This window comes from Gorilla gorilla, chromosome 8 (genome assembly GCF_029281585.2).
Source record: "Gorilla gorilla gorilla isolate KB3781 chromosome 8, NHGRI_mGorGor1-v2.1_pri, whole genome shotgun sequence".
Classification (NCBI taxonomy): domain Eukaryota; kingdom Metazoa; phylum Chordata; class Mammalia; order Primates; family Hominidae; genus Gorilla; species Gorilla gorilla.
Window position 1 is genome coordinate 54,266,384 of NC_073232.2, and position 24,462 is coordinate 54,290,845.

Genomic DNA, 24,462 nt, shown 5'->3' on the forward strand with positions numbered 1-24,462 from the left:
TTTTCCATTGTAATAGTAATATCAATTATTAATAAACAATCATTTGTGTAATTGTTTACTTAAGTAAACAATTTGCATTCCTCAGTAGATCATAAGTTCCATGAAAGCTAGGACATGGTCTCTGTCTTATTCACTTATTTGTAGGGGGTAGGGAAGGTTACTATCCAGGATAGGGCACCAGGAAAACTTCTGAAGTGCTGAAAATGTTTTAGATCTTCATTTGAGTTGTAGGGACAGAAAGGGTGTGATACCTTTCCTCACCCATCATAAGGGTCACAGCTGATACTCCTATAACAAAAGACAAGTTTACAAGAGAAAAACATCAATTTATTTAATCAAAGTTTTTTTTGTGACATGGAAGCCTTCAAAAATGAAGACTCAAAGACTCAAGGGGAAACTGTCTGTTTTTGTCCTTAGACTGGGGACAGCCATGTAGAAATGTGATTGGACAAAGAGGTATCATCTAATTAATGGTGATACACTCAGGTGAGGAACCCAGTAAGGCCTATCCATGCAGATTCTTCTTGGCTTCTCTGTGTAGCATCTTTTCCTCATGGGTATGGGGCTGGTCCCCTCTGAAATGAGGGTATTCAAAAGAGAAGGGAGAGAGTAACTTTTGTAGGTTTTAGGACTTGCTGTGGGGGAAAGGGCTTCCAGTTTCTATGACTTACCTTGGGAAGGGAAATTCTGGTTGTTTTGACTCACTTCTGTGGAGAAAGGAGTGGGAGACAGGAGAGCAAGAGAAGGTCAGAGAGAACTTGCTTTTGAGGCCCTTCCAGTGTTCTTCAGTTCACAGTACTCAGCATGTCAAAGTGCCATACTTATAGGGTATCATTTTCTGAGCCCCACAGAGTGATGGTTACAGAAATGATGACATTTATTTTTACATGTACGTAAGTATATAAATTTGTAAAAACTCTTAAGGTTTGTGAAATTTATTATATATACATATATTATTAATATTATCTATATTCATCAAGTAATCAAAGACATACACATTTCAAATTTTCATAGTGAGTGGCAGATTGTGCTTCAGAAGCTATAACAATTTATATTCCACCAACAGATATGAAGATACTCTTTTCCAACAATATGACAAGCAAAAGGTAGTATCTCACTGATGCCCAAATTTTCTTCTTTGATTATTAGTAAAATTGAACTATGATGATATTTTCAATCCATTTGGGACTTATTTCAGTATATAATATAAGGATTAAATTTATTTTTTCATCCTGTTGTCCCAGAATCATTTATTGAATAATCTTTCCCTTCCTCTTTGATTTGTTATGCCATTAATCTTTATCATATTTTATGATGTCAATGGCCTTGATAATATAATACGTTCTTGTATATTGTAGGATCTGTTTCTAAGATATCTATTTTCATCTATTCATTTGTCTCTTCATTATTGTACTAGTGACATGCTGATTAAATTAATAGAATGTTAAAAAAGTCATCCTCATTAATCTTCTTTTTCAAATGTAAAAAGAATCCTGATGCTTTAAATTATGTCTAAAACGGTTTTGTTAAGTTAAAAAGTACCCACTGAGATTTTAATTTGCAATTCATCTTAGGCTGGTTCCTCCTCAGGGAAACAGATGCTGAGATGGAGATTTGCATGCAGGAAGTTTATTTGGGAATCTCATGGGAATAACACCTGTAAGAGAAGAGAGAATGCAAAGGGAGAAGTTAAACTGTGATGGAGTTGCAACAGAGGCTTCAGCTGATTCCATAGGGAGCTCTGAGGCTAGAATTGTTCTTCTGAATTGACTGGAATTAAACAAAAGAGCTACAGCAACCAGTTAATAGACAAGCTACCGCCAAGAAAAAGGTGTAGCGGGCAAGGCCAAGGGCAGTTTCTGGAGAAAGACTCAGCTACAAGCTGTCAGTAACCAATGCTCTCAGTCTCTGGGAATGAATGCCTTGATCTTGAATAGGAATATGGGCAGTGCACCACAGCATCCATGTCACAATTTTTACAATCTTGCTTACTTTTCCAGGAAAATGATTAGCTTTCCCTTTTATTCAGTATTTTATATTTTAAATAACTTCCTTAGACTAAAAATACAAAAGAAAACCATCAGAAAAATTCAGTAACTTTTCTGTGCAATGAGTAATAGATAAACAGAAGCTCAGCAGATGGGAATCATGCATTCAAATCAACAAGACACTGTAGCAGAAACAAATAACAATCTTTTACTCAATATCAGTGGAAAGTATAATGTGGTTCTTAGAAAGATACATAATCTATTCCTTTGTTTCCCTTTGGTTTTTCCAATCCCTTTCATCCTCCTTGAGCTATGAGTAAACTTTAAGAGCTTCCTCTCATTCTTCTTCCTCCTTAAACTCTGCATCTTTTGACAAAGCTGACCATCAAACCCAACGTTTGTATGTCCAGATGTCTCCTGAGCATCTCTTTCATCTTGATAGACTCATTATTTTCCCCTCAAACCTATTTCTCCCATATGTTCTCTTCAGGGCCATCTCCAGCTCTTTCTCATAGTCTACTTTTAGTTTATGGTCAGGACCTGCCACGCCTACCTATGAGATGGGTTTGAAACTCCTTCTCATTTTATTCTTGATGCTATAAGCAAAAATAACATCGATATTATTTCTCATATGGGGTAATGCTGTAAACTCCTAACTGATTTCCATGTCTCTAATTGTTTCCATCTGTAACCAATTATGTCATTGACAATACCATCATCAACACCAAAGTTCAAATATTTTGATGACTACTGCTCACAGAAAAAAAAAATCTAAGTGTGCTCACATGGAATTCAAAGCTCTGCATATTCTGGACCTCACCTAGCATCTTGGTCTGTAGCCGAGATTTATCATACTGCTTGCCCTCTCATGCCTCTTGTTTATATTGCTTCCATGTGTCTCTTTTCTTTGTTGTAAATGTAATTTTCCCTTTGTCCCTCCCCAAAGACATTCTATTCATTTTCAAGATGAAGCTCAAATGCTACCTCAGTGAAGAGTTCTTAGATTCCCATAGTAGAAATCAATTGTGCATCCTCTTATTTCCAAATGTGCTTTGTTTATGCCACTCTTGCAACATGTATCCCGTGTATGAATATACTTGCATGTATGCCTCCCTGAATACACTTGAGTTTTGGAAGGCAGGAGCTGTTTATTTTATTCATCTTTGTATTCTTCACAGAGTCTGGCCTAGCCTAATTATTTATTGTGCAAACTATATGGTTGTGGAATATAATTCTGATGTCTAAGGCAAGGGTGTAATTGTTTCATTCATTCTATACTCACTGAAATGCATCTAGAGCCGTGCTGTCCAATATGGTAGCCACTAGCCACGTGTGGCCATTTAAATTTAAATTAATTAAAATGAAAGGAAAGATTCAGTTCCTCAGTCATACTAGCCACATTTCATGTGTTCTAGCAGCCACAAGGGGCTCATGGCTACCTCCCATGATGACCACTGCAGTTATGGAACATTTCCATTGTCACAGAAAGTTCTACTGAACAGTGCTGCTCTATCAGATTTGCATTAGAATGCTTTCAGCTGCAAGTAATAGAATTCTCAACTCATATTGAGTTGGGCTCCTCAAAAGCAGACCCTGAGACAAGGTTTTGGGCTTATGTAATTTATTTAGGAGGTGACCCCAAGGTCAAGTAGAGCACGTTTTTAGGAAAAATAAAAGTAAGAAAAGGAAGCTAAAAGAGCCAGTAAATGGCATATTAATATGAAGTTTCTACTGTAGGCAACTGGGACTCCTTTGGAATCCTCTGAGAAAACTCACTTCAGAAATGAGTGAGTTTCTGAACTCACTCCCAGGTGTGGGAAGGCTGAACCCTCCAACTCCACCAAATCTCCTTCTTTATTGATTGGGGATAAGGGGGAAGCGGCTTAAACTCCTCCTCCACTTCAGCATTGCAACTTCAGGAAGAGAAGAAGAGGTGCAGGTGCTTGAGGTGGAAAAGTGTCAGAGTGCTAGAAACTATTGCAGCAGCAGATCATTTCAGGATGGCAAAGAGGATGTGTTGGTGCATCAGCAGACTCTTCTACACATCTAAATGGGGATAAAACAATAACTAAAATCTATTGTCTCATATAAAAACGTCTGGAAAAAGGAAAAGTTAATATTTTGTTAATTCAGAGGCTTAATGATGAAGGGGCTCTGGATTGGTAGTTCTGCAATAATCTTGTTTCCTCCTAACATCATTTCAAGTTGTCTGCAGCCCTTCCAAACATTATAAGTAAGTATTCCAGTGGCAGGAATGAGTGAATCCAGGTTTGGGGTCTTATAAAGAGTAAGAACATTTCTACAAACCCTGCCAGAAGACTTCCTTTTCTATCTCAGAGGTCAAGACTCCATCTTGTGGCCATGACAGTGGCAGAGTAATAGACTTGTTGTGATTGCTTTCAACTAATCAACGTTCACGTCTTGGGTCCAGGGACAGGGCTGCCTTTCTTAAGCATAATACTCCCCAGTATCTGAAAACAATAGGCTTCTGTTGGCAAAGAGAAGAGATAAATAGGGTGGTGATGCATATGTCCTGGGTAAGCAAGAGTATGTCACAGGTGCAGGCAGCAGCTTTTAAGAAAAATATTAACAAACTCAAGAGAATCTAGACAAAAAATGACAAGGATTTCCAAGGCCTAGCAACTGCACTGTATTTTGAGTAAATAAAGGAACTAGGTACAATCAGAGCTCTGATGTCATTACACCAGTAAATTAATCAACCTTTGAACTTCTCTAATATACAGAGGTAAAAAGGGTATTATGGTGGCTATCATTAAATATTTTAAAAATAGCATTGGTTGGCAGATAAATTTAATTCTATGATGTACCAGAGGCTGTAGCTGGGACCAGTGTGAGAGTTAGATTTTTTTTCATATATTGAACGGTGATTTATCCTTAACAATTAGAGGTGTTCATAAATAATATGATAAAATAGTAACATCTTCACCAATGGAAATTTAAGAAGAGCTGAATTCCATTAACGGTTTACATTCCAGCAGTGCTTCATGTTTCAAAGTATCATTTAATTGAACTATTATTAAACCCTTATAAGATATACTATGTAAATACTATTGTCTCTATTTTCCTTATGGAAAGAATGAGTTCAGCAAGTTTAATGATTTCTTAAGATCATGGAGCTAGTAAATGGCAAAGATGTGACATACACTCAAATTTTCTGACCCTCAAATACTGGTATTCCTAAGTCATTATAACTATCTGGGTATTTTAAATGTTTTAGGTAATTGAAAATAGCTTTGTAATAGACCTAAATTTGGCTATGCTTCTATTGCTTTATATCTTATTACAAGCAATCTTGTTCCCAGGAATGCCCATCATTAGCCACTTCAGCCTGCCTCTCCCTCCCTCCCTCCCTCCCTTCCTCCCTCCCTCCCTCCCTCCCTTCCTTCCTTCCTTCCTTCCTTCCTCCCTCCCTTCCTTCCTTCCTTGTTTCTTGAGACAGGATCTCACGTTGTCACCCAGACTGGAGTGCAATGGTGTCATCATAGCTCACTGCAGCCTCAAACTCTACGCTCAAGTGATCTTCCCACCTTAGCCTCCTGAGTGGCTGGGACTACGGGTGTGTGCCACCATGCCCAGCTAATTTTAAAATTTTGTAGAGATGGGGTCTTGCTATGATGCTGCTCAGGCTGGTCTCAAACTCTTGGGCTCAACTGACCCTCCCCTCTTGGCCTCCCAAAGTGCTAGGATTGTAGGTATGAGCCACTGTGCCTGGCATAAATCCACATTTCTTATTGTCCCTGCTGCTGTATGTCTATATCCTGCAGATTCTCTTTGTATTTCCTTTAGTGGAAGATGTTTTATTTGGTATTAGTCATTATGTACATTTTTACCCCTTTCCAGTATATACTGCATGGTATCTGGTTTGTGAATAAATGAAAACATAGTACAGGAAATAGATCTTGTTTCTCTTCTTGGACATTTTGAATTTTTTTTCTCTTTCTTGGTGTGTTCTGGTTTATTTAATGATTCATTGAAACATAGTAAATTCTCTCCTTCCTTTCATTTGTATTCAATATTAAGGATTACCATTGCTTCTGTTACACAGTGTTCTGTTTTTAACTTCCTCACAGGGTGGGTGTCGGTGTCTTCTATAAAGCCTGCACTCAGTGAAATTCTCTTCAAATAAATTAGGAGATTCTATTTTTAGATATGAAATATCTTTATCCAGTTCTGGATGCTGCTTTATGGCTCGAGTTTTTTTTAGATTAGTGCAACCATATTGTTTCTCTAGTTTTTGAGATGGAATTTTTAATATCCACCAGAGCTTCAGGCTTTACATGATTCGAAGCAGCTCATTATATTCAGATAACAAAAGGACTTTGCTTCTCAAATATGTTTGATGTAGACTTTTCTTTCAACTACTCACGTGGGTAACTTTTGAACTAGTGATTGTTGATACGGTACTGGTCACTTCAATATGTGTTGTGGCTACTCCAAAGAATACCAAAGAATTTTTGCCTCCAAAATTATGCAACATACATGCCAAAAAATACAGATTTTTGTAAATACTTTCCAGTTACTGCCGTGGTGGTTGTTTGCTTCCTAGTCTTTACATTCGTCTGCTATTTCCTTCTAATTGGTCTTTATTTCACAGTAAGAAAAATAATAATATAGAAAACAATATTGAACAATTATTGAGACTTTACTGTGTATGAGGCATCATTCTAAGCATTTTACATAAATTAACATAAGAACTTTGTCAACAAAGTACTATTGTTATCCCCATTTTACAGATTTGAAAACTGAGGCACAGAGAGGTTAAGTAAATTATTCAGTCACACAGCTGTAAAATAGTGAAGCCAAGATTGCCACCTAGGCACATCACTATACTTTTAAAAAAATAATATTACTAATAACATTTTGTTATTAACATTTAACATTTTTATTAACATTTATTATTGTTATTATTACAAAATGTTCTCCAAGTTGGAATCCAAGTTGGAAAGTGGGTAGTAAAGCACAAACAAGAAACTTGTTTCTTAGAATGTATTAATGAATCTCTTCCTTCTCTTCAAACAATCTTCGAGTATTCAACTTGCATATTTAAGTACTGGTCAACGTTTAATATTTGACATCTATATCCATATCTATCTAAGTACAAAAAAAATTTTAAAAATGGACATTCTCACATAAACCCTCTGTATAGACTCTACAATCTTTGGGATTCGAAATTGTAGCTTATGAACTCGCCATTTTTTTGTTCTTAAATTTTCTGTCTTTTTTTAAAATTGATATGTAAGGGCTGACTTGACCTGTCTTTGAAGGAAGCCTAAACTAGGAAGTAAAGGCAAGTGAGAGGAATAAAACTAGAGAGAATAGCGGTGACGGAAGGATTCCTAGTAGCTGTAAAAGCAATAAGACATGTGAATAAAGGAGATAAAAAGTTTAAGTCAGAAACACTAAAAGATAAAAGGAGTTTAAATAGTTTAAACATTCTTACATGAGGAGAAAAAATAGGAATGTTTGGAAACAAATGTCAATCTATGAAATCAGAAATTAGGATTAATTTTTATAAATCAGAGAAAAAGAAAACTTAAAATGTCTATATACATATATATATATTTAGGAAAGAAAAATTGCAGTCATTACTATTTTATCATTTTTTCCTCAGAAAAATGATGGGAAAAAAGAAATAGAAGTCAAAGAGATGAATAAGGAAAAAAGAAGCAACACAACAAAAAGAAAACAAGAAAAAATATTGATGGGGCAATATTTATGGAGAAATTTCTATGATTTTTAATGACTAAATGCCACAGATACATAAAATGTGAGAGGAAGGCAGAGCTGAGTCATTCCCACAGCTGGCTGTTGAAGAAAAGGCTGTAATGTTTCTTTATTATGACAATTGACCAGCCAGATAATTTATGATTCAGTAAGTTACGGGTGCGGGAAATGGAGTGGAAACATACAACGGACTCAGCAAACTGTAAAACTGCATTGGCTTTATCAGTGAACTCATGTTGAGTCCATCTAGTTGATGAACATCCTTATCAGCCAGCAAATATAAATGACTTATGGGAATAATATGTCAAGGCATAATGACACAGCTATATCTAGTATTCTTCTAAGATCTGGGTTATTAAATATTAAATATCAAAGCTGTAAATTATAGTAGCAGTTTTATATAACTAAATTAAATTCAAACAAAACCTAATTTCCTTAATCATTGGCTGTAATCCTCCAGGAACATATGCTATTAACTCAACTACAAATGGCACAGAAATTGTATGACTTCAGTTAACTTATTTGATATGAAATTCTAATCCAGGGCAGACTTCTCTGTAAATCTTCTACAGGGATTTTAATACCTCGACAATCATATTGGCTTTTTACAGAGTAGCTAATCTTTTCATACTCTGATTTCTTGCTCCTTTATTCGATTTCTTTTTTTCTCTCTCTTTTTTCTCTCAAAGCATATTCTAGATCAAATTTTAAAGCAAACTTCCTATGGAATTTTAAAATTTTTGTCCGGAGTTATCACCACAGTTATTATAACCTGGGATTTTGTACAGAGAACTAATTAAACTTAGCTGGAAGTATTTATAGCTCCAATTTACTGTTTATGGCCATGTATGTTAGTGCAAACCCAAAAGAGTAAAAAATTGATCAGTCTAATCTGGCTCCTTGTCCCCGTGGCCAAATGTTTATCACAGAGTTTGTTCAGTGATGAAGTGCATTGTGGCTACTGTAATTGTGAATAAATGACTGAAGTGAATTAATTTTCTTCTCTTCTTGGCTAACTGTTAACCATTTTTTGAAAAGTTCATTATGGTCATAGAGTAAGTAATTTATCATTTAGAATCTAAAACTGCTTGAAAGTAAATTTTGAAAGGGAGGGAAGTATCAAGTCATATGATAGGGATATACACAACTGTAAGAAAATGAGAGTCCCCAAAAAAATGGGTGCCTGGGAGGTTTGGGCCTCTGTTATTAACCAAGGTAAACAGTGGTGTGAGGCATGGGAGAATTAGTCTTGCTAGACTCTTAAAGGAAGGAGGGTAACTATTTCAGGTTTTAGTACTGAATGTCAGGCTTCCTGAATGTGAGGATGAAGTAGTCCAGGTCTTCCTTGAATCTAATAAGATTCCCATCTTACCATTCAACAAGGTAGCCTGGTCAGCAGATGAGACAGTTGCTTTCCTGGAGAGCAAAAGGTCATAACTATTTCCTTCTGCACCTATATGGTAAAAAGCCTTGTTTTTTTGAGACGGTCTTGGTCTGTCACCCAGGCTGGAGTGCAGTGGCATGATCACAGCTCACTGCAGCCTCTAACTTCCGGGCTCAGGCGATCTTCCCACCTCAGCTTCCCTTGTAGCTGGGACTGGAGGTGCACACCTCCACTCCCAGTTTATTTGCTAAAGACTCTTACACTTTCTGTATCCCAGACTTTCCCAGACTTAGAGTCTCTCCCAACTCATTTCTGCTTGCCTATGTATATCTTCACTTGGATGTCTAATAGGCAGATCAACATGAACTTGGCTTTTGTCACAATCAGGGTCTCAGCATGGGACAGCTGGCATACTCAAAAGTTTTAATAGAAAGTTTAATGACAGCCAGGAGTGGCTGCTCATGCCTGTAATCCCAGCACTTTGAGAGGCCAAGGCAAACAGATCACTTGAAGTCAGGAGTTTGAGACCAGCCTAGCCAACATGGCAAAATCCTGTCTCTACTAAAAATACAAAAATTAGCCAGGCATGGTGGTGCGTGCCTGTAATTTCAGGTACTGGGGAGGCTGCAGCAGGACAATTGCTTGAACCTGGAAGATGGAGGTTGCAGAGAGCCGAGATCATGCCACTGTACTCCAGCCTGGGCAATGAAAAAAAAAAGAAAGTTTAATGAAGTACAGTTTGCCAAGGTGTGGGCAGAACTATAGAAGCCAATACAAGGTGTTAAGGCATCCAGGGATTAGCAACATTGGAAAGCTGTTATCTTCTTTAATCCTGTAGGGACAAGCAAAAGGAACCCAGAGAAAGCCTGAAGCCATAGAACAAGGTCCATCCAATTGAAGTAGTAATCCCAGAATGCAGTGACTGGCAGAACTGGAGTGAGACAGGGAGGGTCTAAAGAAATAAATTCTTCTACTTGTTTCTTATTCAGCCTCTTGCTGGTACCTCATACTGCCTTATGCCATTTGAAATCAGACAACAAGAGCACACCCTGGCCATAAAGCAGAGCAGAGAAGTGTGGGAAATAGATGGGTGTGTGCTTGTGCATGCACATTGTTTGTGGAAGTGGGGGCTTGGCACAACTTGTACTATTACCAATCCCCATTCCCCAAATAAACACACACATCTCATTCTTTCTTCACCCTTCTCCATCTCATCAGAAGGCACCAGTATACACTCAACTGTTCGTGTGAAAAAAAATTATCGAGGACCATTTTTATTCTTTTCTTTTTTTTCTTTCATTTCCCACATTCAAACCATTACCAAGCCCTGTTGGTTCTCTCCATCTGGGCTGCCACACCCTTATGCAAACCACCGTTATTTCTCCCTTGGGCCATATTAGGAACACCCTAACTCCTCTTCTTTTTTTTGTCCATACCCCTCTCCAACCTACCTCCCTATCTTTGTTACGAGAGACTTTGTAACCTGATGGTGACAAGGAGTATTTACAGTCCAAACAGCTGTCGATAAAGCAATATCCCACTTCATAATTTTATTTCACATGCCTCTCCTGGGAACAGGCCACTGTAATAACTCTTCATTCACAATTCTAAGCCCTGCAGATCCATCTGTGAACAAAACAAAGTCTCTCCTCTGGTGGAGTTTACATTCTTGTAGGAGGAGACAGACGATAATCAAATAAGTATAAAGTGTGCCACGTATTGAAAATTATATTATGAAGAAAAATAAATCAGGGTAAGCAGAGAGTGACTGAAGTGCCATTTTAGTCAGGGAAGTCCTCACTAATTAGGTGTTTGAGCAGAGCCTTGAAGGAAGTCACAGGGAGTTATGAGCCAAGAGTTCCAAGCAGAGGAAGAGGAAGTGCTAAGGCCTTGATCCAGGATCATGTTTGGATTTTATCAGGAAGTGTGAGAAGACTTCTGGCCATGCAGAATGAGCAAGACAGAAAGTGAGAGGAGGCCAGGTCAGAGAGGAGGTGAGGGGCTGGATCATGATCAAGTGGAGGCTTTCAGGCCATGAAAGGGATTTGGATTTAAACCGGTGTGATTGTGAACCAATAGAGGGCGTGAAGGATCAGTGGCAGGAGCTGTGTCACAATTTTAAATCATCACTCTGGTTGCTGTATGGATAATTGAGGTATAACTGAAGGCTGAAGTACGGATAAGCTCATAAGTAGAGAGGCCAGTTAGGAGGCTGTGGTTATAGACTAGGTGAGGCCTGAATTAGAGGGATAACAGTGGGATAATGAGAATGCTTAGAATTGAAGATATATTTTGAAAGTAGAATTTGCTAATGGCATGGATATGGGGCCTATAAGAAAAAACAAGTTTAGTCAGCTCTGAAATACAGTCTAACTATTAGCGGTTTCACAAATCATCTCTGTCATTTGAGTCATTTGCTATTGTTTATTCAAGAGAAGCACTTTTTTTGGTCAAGACTATAATATTTAGTATCTACTTAATAATCTTAAATATTTTAATGTATCTTTTCTCTTGGACTCATTGTAAATGAAAGAATTATACTTGGATGAAGAGAATAAAATTTAGATTATACTTTAATGAAGAGACTAAAATTCAGTAAGTTGTAGAGCTTCAAAAGTTGCCTGCTACTCAACTCTTGTGTCTCAGTCAGAGCCCTGAATGATAAATCACATTGACTGCAAAGCCCAGGACTCCTCAGGACCCTTGTTTTTTTAGTTAATCTTGTTTTGTTGAAGAACAACTTCTCTTCCACCCTGCTTTCTTTTCTAAACTCAAAGCCTACTCCAGAGTAGACAGTTTTTCCGTATCCCAATTATGCAAAATGTTGATATTGGGTAGAGGAAACACATAGAATTAAAATAGTTTTATTAGGGGCTTGGGAACTGTGAGTGGCCAGAAATTTCTGGAATTTTTGCAATGCATTGATGGTGCCAGCAGCCCAGAGAAAGACTGGCTCTGATTGGTTACTATGGGATCTATGTTGTTCAGGTACATAGTAGAAACTCAGTAAATGTGTGTTATTGAGTTAAGAAATGGAATACATTGGGAGGGAACTGAAGAAGATATCATTTGGAAAAATGTAATCTATATAATCATTAGGGGAAAAATTCATTCCCTTGTGTGGTATGGATATCATGAAGTTGAGACAACCTAGGACTTAAAGGGTCATTGCTACAAAGAGTGGGGAAGGATTCCATATTTTGCTATCTGTAGCTAGGACACAAAAATAGCCATTCGCTCTAGGTTTACACAGGAAGTTTGATATATTTTGATAATGTTGATATCAGGTAAGCTGAATTTTTAAGAGTTAAATTTTATATTTTCTATAGGGAAATATAAATATAAAAATGCTCAATCAATTACAAAAGGAGAAGTGAAATTAAACTATACTGAGATAGCATTTCTCATCATTAGGTTGGCAAAATGCCAATGTCAGTGCATACTCTGTGGATGACACTAGTGATGGGGTGGGAAACAGCCATTCTTATATATTGCTGGTAGAAATACAAAATAAATAGTACGACCTATAGGAAAAGGAATTTGGCAGTATTTAGAAAAATCACATACTCATTTACACTATTGGCAATTTTACTTTAAAAAAATTATCCCAATGATTCACTGGAAAAAGCAAGAAAAGATACGTGGGCAAGGCAATTCACTGTAAGGCAGTGCTTTGTAACAGCAAACTACTAAGAACAACTCAAATGCCCACCAAAAGGGGCCTAGCTGAATAAATTATGGTACATCCACACAATGGTGTACTCTTCTGCAGCTATTAAAAAAACAATGAATCTATTAGGCTGGTGCAAATAATGGCAAAAACCACAATTACTTTTGCACCAACCTAATATTTATACCCTTCTTTCTTAGATAACTAGAAAAGTAACACACATACTTCAGGTTTTTTTTCATTCAATAGTAAGACATTCTGAAAATGACTTTAGAATGGCCTGTGTATGTGTGGAGAGAGAGATTCCTCATTCATGTGTATTTACATATTCATGTGTATATGTATGTATAAGTCAACTTTGTTCTATATTTCAAGTAAAAATAAGAATCGAGGTTTTAGGGTATCAGTTAATATAGACTTCTGGGCTGGTTGACCTTTGCGTGAGCCAACTGGCATTGAATTCTTCCTTCTAGGTGCTGTCCATTGCCTGTGAGCATCTCCAAAGGCTCAGTCCTCAGCCCTCTGGTCCTTCTCCTTAAATTCTATTCCCAAAATTCAACTATTCCTGTGGGTTCTGACCTCATGGCACAAGAAATAACTCAGTAGGACAACATATGAATGGGAGTGCAGAATTTAAAAACATTTAATTAAAAAAATTAATTTTCTTGATTAAAAAGGAATAAAGCGCACAAGATAGAGGGGGCAAATGGTCCATTAAGCTTTCAGTAGAGGACCTAAATTACATTTGTGACACGTAGCCTTGGTTTGCTCTGTAACCATGAAAAAGCCTTGATCAATGGTGCTTTAAGAAAAAGTAACCTGAAGGTTTGCAGGCCCCTCCAGCTCACGGCTCCTGGATAAACTCACCCAGAGTCTTTTTTCAAAGTCTGTGAGGGCGGATGTTTGTCCCCATATAACTAACTCTCTGTCTTGTTTTAGGGTCACTGACCATCCTATGGATGACCATCTCCATCAGTGCCCCTGACCGTGGATTCCGGGGTGATCACCTCAGAAAATGTTCTGACCACAGATCCCTAGAGACCATCTCCAGAAGTGCCCTGACCACAGACCCAGGTGATCACCTCTGTAAATGTCCTGACCACAGATCCAAGGTGACCACCTCCGGAAGTATTCTGACTGCGGACTCCGGAAGTGCCCTGACCGTGGATTCTGAGGTAATCATCTCTGGAAGTGCTCGGGCTGCTGATTCCCAGCTCTTGCTCAAGCTGCTCACCTGGTGTGTGGATCTGCCATTGATGGTTAGAGCTCCGTGGCTCCTTGCCTTTGACTGTTTGGTTTTCTTCTGTAGGACAGTAGGAAAACGCTTTTCCCTTCTCACATCTCACTCTTTTTTTGTTGTTGTTCAAGACGGAGTTTCACTCTTGTCGCCCAGGCTGGAGTGCAGTGGTGCGATCTTGGCTCACTGCAACCTCTGCTCCCGGATTCAAGCGATTCTCTTGTTTCAGCTTCCCGAGTAGCTGGGACTAAAGGTGCGCCACCGAGTCTGGCTAATTTTTGTACTTTCAGTAGAGACGGAGTTTCACCATCTTGGCCAGGCTGGTCTCGAACTCCTGACCTCAGGTAACCCATCTGCTGGGATTACAGGCGTGAGCCACTGTGCCCGGCCCACATCCCACTCTTAAGGCCGATATCCCATGGCGTAGTGGCCCGGTTTCCTAGTGATAGCTAGTTTTACTATTATCCCAAAGCATGCAGGTGACTCTGGAGGGTTACAAACAGCCCCACAGAGTGCACAGGACCCCTATTCCCTCGCCTGAGAGCCAGAATCATTCATCAGTTTTGGTAAGTGATTGATTTCTCTTCTTCAGCCTTCCTCCAGAAGGAACTTTTAACTTTGTCCCTCATTGGTCTAAATTCCTGTTGCGTGTGGAATTCAGGCTCCTGAATTGCATGTGAGATTTATGGATCCTACAGAAACCTGGGGCATGGCTGTGTCTATTAGTTTGGATTGTGCAGGAGTCGGATGTTTAGGGAAGAATAAATAGCCTCTTACTCTTTGAGGGCAACAGAGCAAGTTTCAAAAGGTCAATTTAGGGTGGGACTGGGAGTCTGTGTGTGGGAGGTAGGAGGTAGACGAGTTTGAAGTGTGGGGGAAGGGAGCTGTCCATGCTAGAATGTCCAAACCTCAATTCATAACTCAATGTGCCTTGGTAGGTTTGCGGTGTCTGCCGTACCAAGACTTTCATTTGCTGTAAGAAATTTTTAGCTAATTACAAGCAGTATATTTTTACCTGTGACTAAATTGTCAACTCAGTTTTAAAGCTTCTTGAATCTGTCTTAGAAAGTAACACTGGGCTGGGCGCGGTGGCTCACACCTGTAATCCCAGCACTTTGGAAGGCTGAGGCGGCGGATCGCCTGAGGTCAGGGATTTGCGACCAGCCTGGCCAACATGATGAAACCCCGTCTCTACTAAAAACACAAAAATTAGCCAGACGTGGTGACACGTGGCTGTCATCCCAGCTACTCTATTCGGGAGGCTGAGGCTGTAGAATCACTTGAACCTGGGAGGTGAAGGTTGCAGTGAGCCGAGATTGCGCCACTGCGCTCCAGGCTGGGAGACAGAGTGAGACTCCGTCTCAAAAAAAAAAAAAAAAAAAAAAAGTAACACTGTTCGGTAACTCCCTCTCTACTGTTTCCATTCACCATTCCTTACTCCTTACGACTTTGGGAATCTGCGGTTGTTATTGTTGTTAGAAGGGTACCAACTTGATAGAATTCAGTAATATGGTAGAAGCCATGTTGATATATATTTTTTAACAGCTCTGTGGGAAACAAAGGCAGCATTGGTATGGTTCTTGGATTTGGGGCTTGTAAAAAAAATTCGATTTTTTTTTCTTACATTGCGGGCTTTGAAAAGACGAAGCAGTGAGAACAGCAGTCAATTTCATGCTCAATACAAAATATTACGAGCTGAAAAGTTCTGTACCAGAGACTTCAAAGAAAATATAAAATATATATATATAAAATTTTAAAGGCATAAAACTTACCTGTTCCATTAGGTAATTTGTAGACTTCAAATAGCTTCTGCCATTTCTGTGAAGTCTCCACAGTTTTCTGAAGAAGGTTACTCTTCAAATCACAACTATTGTTCAATAAAAATAAAAGAAAAGATATTGTCATGATATTTGTGCAATATTTCTGCATTATCAACTTTTGATTCAGAAAAGGGAAAAAAAACCGTAGCTTCCCCAAGGAAAGCCTGTAACAATCTATTACATGAATCTAACATTGCACCTTTTGAAAAGTTTAGAAATTGTTTTACAGAAAAATTGTATTGCTTTTATTTATAGCTTCATAGGTCATCTCCAAACTCTGTGAATGCAGAGCAGTGAAAAATGGAAACACCTTAGTGTTGCTACAGGCCACCCTTTGTTTGACTTTTCTTTTGGACTTACAGCATAAAGGTGTTATATTAACACACATGAAAATATTATATAACACTTGAAAATATTTCAAGAGGTCTCTTCAACTAGGTAAAAACAAAAAATAGTGTTACTGAAAGAAGGAAAACCACCTTCTTACAAACATAGGGGCCTTGCAACAAATTAGGGTTCTGAAAGTTGGTTGTGTAGTATAAATTAAAACACACACATACACACACGCACACACCAGACACTGTCTTTGTAACTCTAGTTTAGCTCTTCATTGATTGCAAATCCACTGGACCTAAACCAAGTCTTCTATAACCCAACTGGTAGCTTGATGTTGAGATGGTAGTATAACCAGGCCATGCTATCTGCTACTCCTGCTTGCAGCCAAAGGTGACAAATGAAAAAGGGAACACTTTTGCTAGTCAGGGAGCAGTATCTTCTTCCAGATTAAGGCTACATGTGTAGCTGTGCTTTCTACCAGAATCTCCAAATGAGCTTTTAAAAGTCAATTTCTTTATTATAACAACCTTAAACATTCAGATGAATCAATACCCAATCCCTATCTCACAACCTAGGTCCCTCACTAGAATACTACCTAAAGGGAAGGACAGCATATGCCTTTACCCCTATTGTATCTCCGAGATTCAGCATATGGTAGACACTCAGTGAAAATTTGTTGATTATGTATTCTCTGTTCCAGACATCTCCCTGCTATTGATAGGTTCGTCATGCAGCTTTTAAAAGAGCATGATGAAATCTTCCCCTAAGACATAAAGGAATTTATAATCCAGCCCTCAAAATACCCAAGAACATATGTCTTCTGATTTCTTTTTAAAAAGAGCCCCATTTAAGGCCTCTGTCCAGCCTGGAAATTAAACAGAAAGGTTTAGAACATGCACACAATAATTGGACTGATATATTTTAAATAAATTTCCTCTTCTGTGATAGTGAGAAATAACCCAGCTAGGGCTTTAGTCATTGTATTACACAACTCAGGCTGCCATAACAAGCTACCACAGACTGGGTGGCTTAAAAAATAGACGTTTATTTTCTCACAATTCTGGAGGCTGGAAGCCCCAAGATCAAGAGCCAGCAGGGTAGGTTTCTGGTAAGGCCTCTTTTCCTTGCTTGCGGAGGGCTGCCTTCTTGCTGTGGACCTGCATGGCCTTTCCTCTATGTGAGCAGGGAGAGAGAGACCTCTAGTGTCTCCTCCTCTTTCTATGAAAACAGTCTGATTGGATTAGGGCTTCACCCTTATGACCTCATTTCAAACTAATTACCCTACTAAAAGCCCTGTCTCCAAATACAGTCACGTTGTGGGATAAGGCTTCAATATACAGAAGGCGGAGGGAAGACACAATTTACTTCATAACATTCTTCCCACATACTTACTTAAGTTATGAGACATTAAGGAGAAGAGTCCATCATGCAAGGAGTTTGCATCCTCTTCTGGGGAAAGGGTTAGTGCAGTTATGCTTGTATGCAGGATAGCTGTATAATGTGGTGGAAGTATGATCTTGTTATTACCCTTATTTGGACATTATATGTGTTTTACAGAGACATGTACAGTGCCAAGTTGACAAGGGTGGGCTTATGATGGTTAATTTTGTGTCAACTTGATTGGACCATGAGATTCCCAGATATTTGGTTAAACTGGGTATTTCTGTGAGGGTGTTTTCGAATGAGATTAATATTTGGATTGGTAGACTGAATAAAACAGACAGCCCTCCATAATGTGGGTAGGTTTTACCAAACCAGTTAAAGACCTATGTAGAACAAAAGGGTGACCTTCCTCCAAGTAAGAGATTTATCTTGCCTGACAGCCTTTGAACTGAAATATCAACTTTATTTTTTTTTTATTTTTTTGTGTGTGTTCTTTTTTCCTCTGCCTGATGGCCTTTGAACTCTGAGACAGTGGCTCTTTCTGGTACTACAGCAGCCTTACAGCCTTCAATTTCAAGCTGGGATATAGGCTCTGCAGGTTTGTAGAACCCTATTAATTGTGTTTCTCTGGAGAACTCTGACTAATACAGACATGCATTTCAAAAGCCAGTTATCTCCCATGTGTTGTCACTTAGTCATGTGTATTGTAAATGTATCCTGGTTAGTCATGTTTATATTTTATTGCTGCAAAATGTGGGAATCAGAAAATCTCAGCCATAGTTCCCACAGTTTTCTGACACTTAATTTGTGTCAGAAATTTGAGTGATTACAAAATATCCAAGTGACTATGAAATATTTCCTAAATTCTCTAACATACTGGCTGCATGACCTCGGGTGAATCACTTATTTGCTCCAAAATTCAGTTCCTCATTTGTAAAATGGGGATAAAAATATATCCTGTTTCTGTTTCATGGAGTCATTTTAGCATTTCATGACATGGCACGTGTAAAAGTTCCTGTAAAGATAGAAAGCACCATCATGTGATTGAGTTTTGTACTAATACTGTATAATATACACATGCATTTGCTGCTATGTAGGTTTATCTTGAATGGAAAATTCCTAAACCTTAGGAAACATCTTTTGATGACACACTCCTTTGGTTAAATCAGAGATGGCAACTCAGTAGCACACATGCTGCTAGTCTTCCTTCCCACTTCTCTGACAGGCATCTGAAATCCACCAAGGAGATGCTTCTTTCCCACTGAGCATGTTAAGGGTTTAGACTGGGATTGGAAGCTCACGCCTATGATCCCAGCAGTTTGGGAGGCTGAGCTGGGAGGATCGCTTGAGGCCAGAAGTTTGAGGCCGCAGTGAGTCAAGATTGTGCTACTGCACTCCAGCCTGGGCGACAGAGACCCTGTTTCTTTTAAAAAATCTTCTAATGCCTAGTATTATATTAGCATTTTAGTATTCCTGGCAACCACTACCAATGGACTTGAGTAGGTCCACAAATTGATGCCTCATTGATTTGTTACTAATCAACTAACCAATTTGTTACTAAGTTAGCAATTCTGTGGGTAGCCTGTTCTGTCAAACGAATGTCTGGATTAATTGGTGTGTGGATGGTGTGGAGAACTATGTTTAATCTCAATTGTTGCAGTTAGCAATGAGAATTATAACTCTTCTGCATCAACTTTGCAAAACATTTCCAGTGTGTCCCTCAGCATTTGAAGCCTTTATGGTCAGAAATACAGACATTTCTGCTCCTCTTGTAAACTTTCTTACAAATTCTGCAGTTTGTGGGAATTGCCACCGCAAAAAAGAGTGACTTGAAAGGGAACAAGAAATCAGACAGACTATGCGCCAAGAGAAGAAAATGGGCCAGATTATCTACCTTCCTCACCATCCCTTGCTTGTCTTCCTCCCACCAGTATGGGCATAATTACTCCTTCTGGGGATGGCTTTTTTCAATTCTTGCTCAAATTACATAGAAGAAACCAGAGTTCTCTGATTAAGTAAGCAGAAGGTTTTATATTTCCCTTTGTCACTGAGTCATAAAAAGAAACAAAACAAAACACATTCAGCTCAATCGAAATCTAACCAATCGCATAGCTTTATTAAACATAGCATCAACAGAAAGAAAATATGTAGTCTTTGCCCAGAAAGGATGGATGCCAAGAACAGAGTAATTTTTTGGCTTTGTCTTTGATATCTGTAAATTTTATTCTTTGTGCAAGTCACTACGTTCCTGAATAGCTGTTGATATTAAACATTGGGGGAAACTTACAAATGGACAGTGAAATCCATTAGGGATTACCAGATGTTAACTAGTCACACTCCACAAGGGCCCTACTCACATCTGTTTTTGACCTCCAGGGTGCATAAAATACTTTCTTTTCTCTTCTATTATTCTGTCTCCTTATTTTTCTGGCCAAGTGTATATTGGATGCAAAACTTGTTCAGACCAAAACTTGGCATGTGAACTCTTGATTTGGCTGCAGTTAGGTTACCACCAATTTGCAAAATAAAGTATGAATAATAATCCACGCTGTAAGAGTGCAAAGTAAAATAAATCTTTACTTTAACATCTTATCTGAGAATGTAAATCAATCTGGCATGTAAGTCAACCTTAATTTCTGTGTAAAAGTTCCAGATGTAGTTATGATTCTATTTTATAAATATAACCAACATGTTCGCTATCATGAGAACTAATGACTCCATAGATCTCATGAATGACCCTTTCCTTATAAACATAATCCAAGCCTAGGGGCATGGAATTCAAGTGGGTTTGCTTGATAACTTTGCCTCTATACAGTCTCTTCTCAGCTCTTTGCTCCTGTCCCTTACTCACTTCAACTTCTTTCCGCCTCCTTATTTTCTGCCAGGTATGTGCCTCCTCCTTACTTGCAGGAATTAGATTAGCTATTTGGGGAGCAATAGCTCCAAATAGCTATTTGGCCGAAAAGGGAATTGTCTTTTGTGTCTGCAGTGGTGATTGGGGATGTTAACCTCCATCATTGTGTCTGCAGTGGTGATTGGGGATGTTAACCTCCATCATTTTTGTCTTTCAATGTAGGCATAAATATTAGACATCTGAATATTTCAAACTTGATACATTATGAAAGACTGTAGTCACACTTGACCCTCACTGATGCTCTGTCTACCTGGCACCAGGAAGTCATTAGCCATCTGTCCACTGTGTGCAGGCCTTGCACAGACTTGCAAGACTATCTAGAGCCTTTAGCCACAGTGAAAGCTGGGGGAAGAAAACCATTGGCTCTCATTTATTAGGTACTCACTCGCTATGGTACAGGCACATTACCTTCTTTGGTGCCACAGTAGCATGTTAGGTAGTGCTCTTACAAAGGAGAAAAGGGAAGCATAAAAGGTTTAGGTTCTTTCCTGTAGGGACATAGTGCTGACAGCCTGATGCTAAGGCCTGTGCCCTCACCTTGTGCTGCTACTCTCCCTGCCATATTAGAGAGGAGCTTTTTCAACCATTCCTCCCATTTTGCAATTTTTGGTCACCAAACAAAATGCATTGCCATGGTATCTCCTTTCTTTGGCATGTTTTTTTTTAATGTTTTTATTTCAATAGCTTTGGGGGTACAAGTAGTTTTTGGTTACTTGGATAGATTGTATCCTGTTGAAATCTGAGATTTTAGTGCACCTGTCACCTGAGTAGAGTACATTATACCCAATATGTAGTTTCTTTATCCCTTGACTCCCCTCCACTCCCCTCTATGAGTCTCCATAGACCATTATATCACCCTGTATGCCTTTGCATACCCACAGCTTAGCTCCCACTTATAAGTGAGAACATACAGTATTTGATTTTCCATTTCTGAGTTATTTCACTTAGAATAGTGGCCTCCAGCTCCATCCAAGTTGCTGCAAAAGATATCACTTTGTTCTTTTTATGGCTAAGTAGTATTCCATGGTGTATACATACCACATTTACTTTATCCACTCATTGGTCAGTGGGCACTTAGATTGGTTCCATATCTTTGCAATTGTGAATTGTTCCTTGTCATGCTTTTATCTCTTACTGCTTTGCAATTCTGCACTTCAACATCTGTACCTCCACCATCCCAGGATGTATTCTCTTGGCACCCAGTTGAGCTTCTACCATTTTGTAGGTGTCATCCTCTTCTGAAGTTGATGCCATCTTCTTTAATAGCCTATGACTCTCTTAACCTTCCAATCATCTCCTTTTATTCACTCAGATGCTTGGCACATGAATTACCAAATTTACTTTTAAGAGATTTTACCTTCCCTGGTCATTCTAGAGACATCCAATTTCTTGCTACCTCTATTTTCTTCTAGTCAGTTGACTCCCTCCATTTTCTTTTTTGTTCTACTCCTCCTAGACTTTACAGCTGATCTCAGAAAAGTTGATATCAACATCCTTGGTTCCTTTAGATCTTCATACTCTGTTGACCTTGCCCGAGAAAACTGAATCCTAGATGAATGCCACAGTCCACTTTCTCTATACGTGGACAACTGAAGGTTGCTAGAGGAAACTGCATATCCCTATGTGATGGTATTAATACAAGCTTAGAATTATTCATTAGCCTTTTATTTACCTTTTCTTAGATTCTACTCTTTATCTTCAAAGACAAGCTCAAGTCCTCACCACTGTCCTCCAGTTCCCCACCCAATGCCCACCCTTCACTATCAGCACATGGTCTCCTATCCTATTACTATGATGACTGAGATCATCAGGCCTGACCTATATCATTTTCCTGTCTCACTTTAGTCATTCCCTTATCTAAACCCTCACACTTCCTTCCTCCCTGCAATCTTGGAGGACAAGACATCCCTTCTCCTGCCTGGAATCCCTTCCCCCTTTCCTTCCAATTGGTGAACTCTCTCATCTTTTAAGGCATGGCAAGTTGTCATCCTTCCTAGAAGGGTTATTTAAGGCCAGTCCCATAATTGGGTTAGGTGACTCCTTGAAGCTTTACACACACACATACACACACACACTCATATTTGAAGCTTTTCTGGCAGACACACACACACACTCATTTTTTTTCTAGTATTTTGGGTATAATAAAAATATCTCTTATTTCACATTCTTAAAGCTGCTAAAAATGAAATAGACTGTGACTTTGGAAAAGTCACCTGCCCCTTCTGGGCCTCAGTTTGTAAAGTGAGAAGATTGGACTAGATAAGCTCTGTGGACCTCTTAGCACTGAGATAATGATTTTTATTGATGACAACAATCATAGAACAGACTATTTTCATGGAAGGCAGCAGAAAGATAATTGATTATGGTACTTGAAAAGTATTCTTAAAATGTCACATAATTCCTTTATCTGACATTTCTGAAGTCTATTTTTAAATGTATAATCTGCTTTGAAATAAAATTAAAGAACCAAATAAAATGTTATATTTACCTGTCAACTTTTAAAAAATAAACCTTTAAATTTTATAATAGTTAGATTTGCATGAAATATTTGCAAAAATAGTACAGAGTTCCTATGTACTCTTCATTTATTTTTCTTATTAACATCTTACATTATCACATAACTTTTGTCACAAATATGGAACCAACATTGGTATATTATTACCAACTAAACTCTTGGCCTTATTCGGATTTCATTATTTTTTGTTACTAATTTCCTTCTCACGTTCCAGAATCCCATCCAAGAGACCACATTACATTGAGTCTTCATGTCTCCTCAGTTTCCTCTGGTCTTTGAGAGTTTCTCAGTCTTTGCTTGTTTTTCATGGCTTTGACGGTTTTGAGGAGTATTGGTAGGTTATTCTGCAAAATGTCCCTCAATTTGTCTTTGTGTAATGTTTTGTGAGATTTTTGGAGGAAGATCACAGAGGTAAAGTGCCATTTTCATAACCTCATACCAAAGGAGCATGCTATCAACATGACTTATCACTGATGATATTAACCTTGACCTCAATGTACAAAGCATTTTCATAATCATTACCTCATGCGATTCTTTAAATGATCATGAAATGGACGAGATTGGCATCCTTAGCTCCATTATACAAAGGGGGATCTTGAGGCTGGGATGGAATTAAGGTGTTGGGACTGCCACCCCACTGGTTCCTTTATAGCACCTGACCACCTCTTCTAAATTATACATAAACGAAGCAATATCTTACAATGCTTTCCATGTCAACTCACTCTAGAGCTGCTGTGGCTAGGAATGTTCATGATTTAGTGATTCATGTTATCTTCATCCTGTAACTGTAGCCTTAGGCTTATTTGAACAAATTTAGATCATCACAGAAGACCATCAAATGTTTCTACTGATCAGTGTTCTCCCTTCTTTGTGATGGAGTGAGGCATTGAGCTCACACAAATGACATTTACTAGCCCCATCATTTACAAGCAGCTGGCCTTAGAATACTCAGCTATGGTCCCAGCTGGGGAATTATACCTTTCTGTTTTGGGTGTTGTTTACACAATCCTCACTTATATCTTTATTTATTTATTCAACAAATATTTACTGAGTACCTGCTTTATTCCAGACATTTTTCTGAGCACTTTTGAAGTATCAGTTAATTTAATCCTAATAATAGACATGAAGGTCTATCATTATTTGTTTTTATAAATGAGAACCAAAATTCAAAGAAATTAAGTAACTTTCCAACTGTCACATAAGAAGTGGAGCCAACTCTTGAAGAAGGTGGCTTCATCAAGATCCTCCACCTGCACTTTAGATTCCTATTCCTTGTTAGCTGTTGAAGTCTGAAAACTGATCACTACCACTGACTTTTATTAGTTTCTAAAGATGAATAATTATGATAGTTATTACTAGCGTAATAAAGTTCTATTTTCCTTCCTGTTATATTATAATGTGAAATAATTACAATTCCTTTTCCTGTTTAATACACACATTTTGAACAGTAAAGCAACCTGTGAGTTTTCT

The 24,462-nt window shown here is 38.4% G+C and overlaps 1 long non-coding RNA gene across 1 annotated transcript; it reads right to left on the reverse strand.

Annotated features, from left to right (window-relative positions):
* Positions 1-305: 305 nt before the first annotated feature.
* LOC109028488 (uncharacterized) lies at positions 306-3,434 on the reverse strand. The gene is made up of 4 exons (XR_002007489.3): positions 3,271-3,434; positions 1,547-1,657; positions 672-707; positions 306-575 (listed from the first exon to the last, which is right to left on the reverse strand). It is a non-coding gene; the product is annotated as an uncharacterized lncRNA (long non-coding RNA).
* Between the last annotated feature and the right edge of the window lie 21,028 nt (positions 3,435-24,462).